Below are 6,000 nucleotides of genomic sequence, written 5' to 3'. Positions count from 1 at the left end.
CGATTACGAACAGCAAGCGGAGCATAGATATACTATCAAGATCTGATGCAGTATCATAATCGTTTAAGATAACTAGTATTGCTCGCCATCAACAACGCTTCAGCACGAGAAACACAAAGATAGATAGGTAGACACGACGCTGCTCCAACCATGCGGAGCATGATCGGAGCAGCATGTCGATTACCTGGAGAAACCCTTGGGGAAGTGGTGGCGATGCGCCGAGAGTTCGTTGTGAATATTGAATGATTGATTATTGAATCTCAGGATACATATTTATAGTCCGGAGACTTGATCTTTTTAACTAACCCTAGCTGATTATGATACAATCTCTAACTTACTATATTTAAACTATCCTTACTAGACGCACGGCCATCCCGACCCTTAATACGCTCGCACAGAAGCCGATTCGCATGCTGTCACGATTGTCTCCTTTAGCCCATGTTGCTCTCAGCCCATTCTCTGGCCCAGTCAAATTAGGGTGATAACAGTAACCTATCATAGTAGTTGGAAACTAGTAATCTGTTACTGAAAGTATGGAGTAAGGCTCCTTCAGCAAACTTACAAGTAATACCAGTCGTAAACCAGTAAACGGAGTTGTACTGGAAGTATGGGAGCGAGACCCCTTCAGTAACATAGCATACTAGTTGAAATCTAGTAATCTGTTACTGGAAGTATGGGAGCGACACCCCTTCAGCAAACTTGCACATAATACCGGTTGTAAGCTAATAAAACGGAGTTGTACTGGGAGTATGGGAGCGAGACCCCTTCAGTAACATATGATACCAGTCGAAAACTAGTAATTTGTTACTGGAAGTATGGGAGCGACACCCCTTCAGCAAACTTGCACATAATACCGGTCGTAAGCTTGTAAAATGGAGTTATACTGGGAGTATGGGAGCGAGGCCCCTTCAGTAACATATGATACTAGTCAAAAACTAGTAATCTGTTACTGGAAGTATGGGAGCGAGGCCCCTTCAGCAAACTTGCGCATAATACCGGTCGTAAACCAGTAGAACGGAGTTGTATTGAAAGTATGGGAGTAAGGTCCCTTTAATAACATAGCATACTAGTCAGAAACTAGTAATTTATTAATGGAAGTATGGGAGCGATGCTCCTTTTGCAAACTTGCACGTAATACCAGTTGTAAACAAGTAAACAAGTCGTACTGTAATTATGGGAACGAGGCTCCTTCAGTAGCACAGCGTACTAGTCGAAAACTAGTATTTTGTTACTAGAAATATAGGAGTGAGGCCCCTTCAGAAAACTTGCACGTAATACCAGTTATAAACCAGTAGAACGAAGTTGTACTGGAAATATGGGAGCGAGATCCCTTCAGTAACACAGCATACTAGTTAGAAACTAGTAATCTGAGCGTTATTGGAAATATGGGAGCAACGCCTCTTCAGCTAACTTGCACGTAATACCAGTCGTAAACCAGTAGAACGGAGTTGTACTGGAAGTACAGGAGCGAGGCCCCTTCAGCAAACTTGCACGTAATACCAGTCCTAAACTAATAAATAGAGTTGTACTAGAAGTATGGGAGCGAGGTCCCTTCAATAACATAGCATGCTAGTTGGAAACTAGTAGTCTATTACTGGAAGTATGAGAGCGAGACCCCTTCAGTAAATTTGCATGTAATACTAGTCGTAAACCAGCAAACGGAGTAGTACTGGAAGTATGTGGAGGTGACTGGAAGTCAATTAGCAAGGAAGTAACGACGAGGTCTTTCACTTGATCTTGATTAGCTCCTTGGGCAAGCCAGGACAAGTCGTATGTTGCCATTCAAAGATGTCTTGAATAGCCTAAAGGAAGTGACGACGCAATTCTTCACTTGCGTTGTTACGAAAGTGGTCATTGTGCGAAGATGACTCCGCTAGCCCGAAGGAATTCCTTAGGCAGGCCAAGAGAAGTCATATGATGCCATGCGAAGATGTCTCGGTTAGCCCGAAAGAATTCCTTGGGCAGGCCAAGACAGTTCGTATGGCGCTGAAATATGGATGAATGAACAAGCCCTGTATTGGGTAAATCCCTTGACTCCCTGGCAGAGTGGTTGAACGAATTCTTTTGGGAAAAACCTCTTCTTTCGAGATAAAACTCAAGACAGTGGTTAAATAAGTTCCCTAAAGATCTCCGTAAAACCTCCTTGAATCAGGTCTCAGTCTTCACGTGGGCAGCCGCCTTGTTGCGCTCAGCCCCAAAGCATAGAAACCAGACGAGCATAGATAGTTATCAATCTTGATTCGTTGGTGATTGCCGATGAAGCCGTATCACTCGTCGATAGAGCCAGAACGGTTTGTTGACGAGACCCGATTAGATGGAATCAATTCCAACTAGTCACTGATGGAGAGAGTCCCACATCCGACTATTTGTGCAGTCGAAGTAGTCATCAGCGGATCGCCGAGTGCCCTCGCGCGGGCGAAGTAGTCGTCGAGGAATCAAGGGTCCTGCCTTCCTGGGATGGTTCTAGGCCCAACAGGTTGTCGGGGTTGATGGCGCACAAGAGTGGGCTAAGCCGGGTAGCTTGGACGACTCCGTGCCCTTCCGATGCCCGGGCCCGCCCGACCAAGTTGGAGGCGCCATCAGGCCCTGGTGGCCGTTTGATAAGGGTAGTGCGTCATTGATGAAGTCCGAGTAGTCAGCGGAGACGGGAACCCATCGATGGATGGCGGCTAGTCCTCCTCTGACTTGTGGTAGATTATCCAAATCCTCCTCCGACTCATGGTAGACGATCCAAATCCTCCTCCGACTTGTGGTAGATGATCCAAATTCTCCTCCGACTAAGAGAATGTGGTACACGACCTCGGACCGAGGCGGATTTGGTTCAAAGGGTTCTGGGTTGTCAATCAAGTTGTCAATTGTACGGTTGACTTCCATGCAGGTGGTACGGGTGCGTCAGGCTGCTTCTGGTCAAAAAATTGAATTCTACTGAGACCGTTGGCGAGGTTATACGGGAGCAAGACCCATTGAGTAAACTACGCGTAATACTAGTTGAAAACTAGTAAACAGAGTGTTACTAGAAGTTTGGGGTCAAGGCCCCTTCAGTAACATAGAAAACTAGTTGGGAACTAATAATTTGAGCGTTACTAGGAGTTTGGGAGCAAGGCCCCTTCAGTAACATAGAAAACTAGTCATGAGCTAATAATCTGAGCGTTACTGGAAGTGTTTGATAGATAATCACGTAGGTGCTTTAATTGGCTAATGAATGGGTTCCACTAGTCATTGCCAAAGGGGGCGACCAATTTTGGGAGTCGCATGGCTCGGCTGTGACAAGGTTCCCTAAGTTTACCGAGGGAGTCATGATTAACCCGAGTAATAAACATAAATGGCAACACTAATTAAGTGGTAAAAAGGGGTGCTTTTAGGCAACTTCGAATTTGATGAACTCGATACGGTAGTTCTCCCTCGTGCCGAAGGTGACTGGAAGGACCACCATGCCAAGTGGATGTGCTGGGTTGCCTGGGACAATGCCGTAGAAGGGAGACTTGCTTAGGACGAGCATGTCCGTTAAGTCTAAGCCCATCTTTCTCAACGTGCTGGCGAAGATGAGGTTGAGACCGCTTTCACCGTCAATGAGTACTCTGGTGAGCTTGACCTCTGCCACCACCGGGTCCAGGACCAGGGGGAATTTGCCGGGCTCCAAGAAGCTAGTCCACTGATCGTCTCGTGAGAACGAGATGGGGACCTCCGACCATCGGAGTGGTCGTGGTACTGCCGGCTCGACGGACATGATTTCTCGGAGTAGTAGTTTTTGTTCCCTCCTGGAACTGAACTCTTCGTCACCTCCGAAGATGACGTTGATGGTTTTTGAGGCATCTTGGAACTTCACGTTAAGCGATTTGTCCCCTTGGTCGTCCTCTTCGGGCTCTTTATCCGTTGACTTGTTCTTCTTGTCATTGCTGGGATTGTTGAATGTACTCCGGAGGTTGTAGCAATCGATTGCCGCATGATGGCACCTGGATGCCATGGGCATTTCTTCTGCAAGAGCTTTTCGAATTGCTCCTGCGTCGTTGTCTTATGCCTCGCGGAGGACGATCCACAGCCGCGATGAGGTCGTCTGGCTTGCGCTTTCGGGATGAACCCGAGTAGTCCTGCTGGCTCTTGTCGATACGGTTGTCATTTGTGCGCCTCGGTTTGTTGTCGTTGCACCTCGGGAATCGTTCACGCATCTTCTCCTCTTGCTCGGACCAATCGTGCATCATGTCATGAAGTCCTGCAACAGTTTCTGGTCTGTTCCGCCCAAAGTCTCTATAGATGCCTGGGTCGGTGAGGCCATTGTAGAAGCAGTCGATGATGTCCTCTTCCGAGATGTTTGCAATGGTGGCTGGTACGTCGAAGAAACGGCGCGTGTATGATCGTAGGAGCTCGTTGTGTTCCTATTTACACTAAGCAAGGTCATGACGAGTACCTGCGCGGGCGATCGCCCCCTGGAAGTTGTTGATGAAGACTTTCTTGAGCCCCTCCCAGGAGTCGATCGAGTTGTTGCTGAGGCTCTCCAGCCATGTGAGCGGTGCAGGGTCCAAAGCCATCAGGAAGTAGACGACCTTGGTGGTGTTGGAGCCTCCTGCGATTTCTATGGCGGTAGAGTAACATCGTAGCCATTGCTGAGAAGCTTGTTTGCCATCGTACTTGGTGATCCCAATTGGCTTGAAGCCCTCAGGGTACTTGTAACTGTTGAACGTGCTGTGAACGCTAGAAAGCGATCACTGCAGTCGGTACCTTCTGGATCGGCTACTTCACGCTCTCTGCATCTGGAATCAATTATGGATCGCGCATCGCGTATTTCATTGATTTTCTGGCGCAGGTCTTCAACGGGTAAGTCTTGAGGATTCCGATAGCTGGGATGATTAGGTTGTCGCGGGTTGCCTCCTGGAGGTGGCTGCTGCCTCCTGCCAGTGGCCTGACTTCCATGAGGTTTGTCATTGTTATTGCGTAGTTGATGTCCGCCTGCTGTTCGACTGTTAGCCTGGTTGCAGCTCTCGCCCATGTGTTCTTCTCCGATGGCTGACGACGGGTTTTGTCGATCGAGCTGGATCCACGCTCTCTACGCGTAGCGAAGCGCTTGTCGCATGTTTGGATCGTTGCTGCGTTCGAGTATGGCGGTTACCCTAGCGATGTTAGCCACAGGGGTTCTGAAGCCCCGCTCGCTCACGACGGTGAATTCAGCGTCCAGTTCACGATGCGGGCTCTGTTCCTAGCCCTTCGTGCCTCACACTCGGTGTCATTTTTGTCGCCGGCGTTGGTTGTGGCCTCGTCTTCAGATATCATGTCAAGTGTTTTGTTGGGTGAGAGGCCATCCTCCTCCCCCTCTTCTGCCATCAACACTTGGCGTGATATGAGTTCGTCGGAGCTCGCTTCGACTAGCTCAGTTGATTCTTCTGCAGTGGTGGCTAATGGCTTGCCCTCCTGAAAAGGCAAGGGCTCGAGGTGTGCCACAAGTCGGTCTTCATCTTCGAGTAGATCGGAGAGTTTCATGCCCTTCCAATGCATGAAACGACCTTCTGGGTGGAGGTGATCATCAGACCATCATCACCAAGGCGACCTGCAGCCCCCGACGTGCCGTGGCTTCGGGTTTCCCGATTTGGAGTAAAAAGTCCAAGTCCTTTTCCAATGCGGAGAGGGACTCGGAATTGTGGGCCTCCTGAGGTTCAGTGGCCGAATTGCGTGGACCAAGTCGTGATCGGCTATGCAAGTCCTCAGATTGGAGCGAGCCCAATCCGAGCATGGTTGTTGCAGCACGGGGTGGAGTCGCGCTGAAAACGGACTCCTCCTCGATCTTCCTGGCGGAGCCATGGGTCAACAAGTCATCAAGATTGTCGACAAACTCGTCAAACTCGCTGTGAAAACGTGCTGTGAGAGTTTTCGGCTTCATGACATCGATGGTGAGTCAAAGGAAATCGCCCGCGCTGTCTGCGATGCAGACCTATGAGCCGAAAACGAGAGTCGTGCCCTCGGGGAGCATGGCACTGGTGAACTTGAATGATGCCATTGAGTTCGCCGGTG

This window comes from Panicum hallii, chromosome 6 (assembly GCF_002211085.1).
Source record: "Panicum hallii strain FIL2 chromosome 6, PHallii_v3.1, whole genome shotgun sequence".
Classification (NCBI taxonomy): Eukaryota; Viridiplantae; Streptophyta; class Magnoliopsida; order Poales; family Poaceae; genus Panicum; species Panicum hallii.
The sequence above is the reverse complement of the archived record's forward strand: the minus strand, read 5'-3'. Positions refer to the sequence as shown.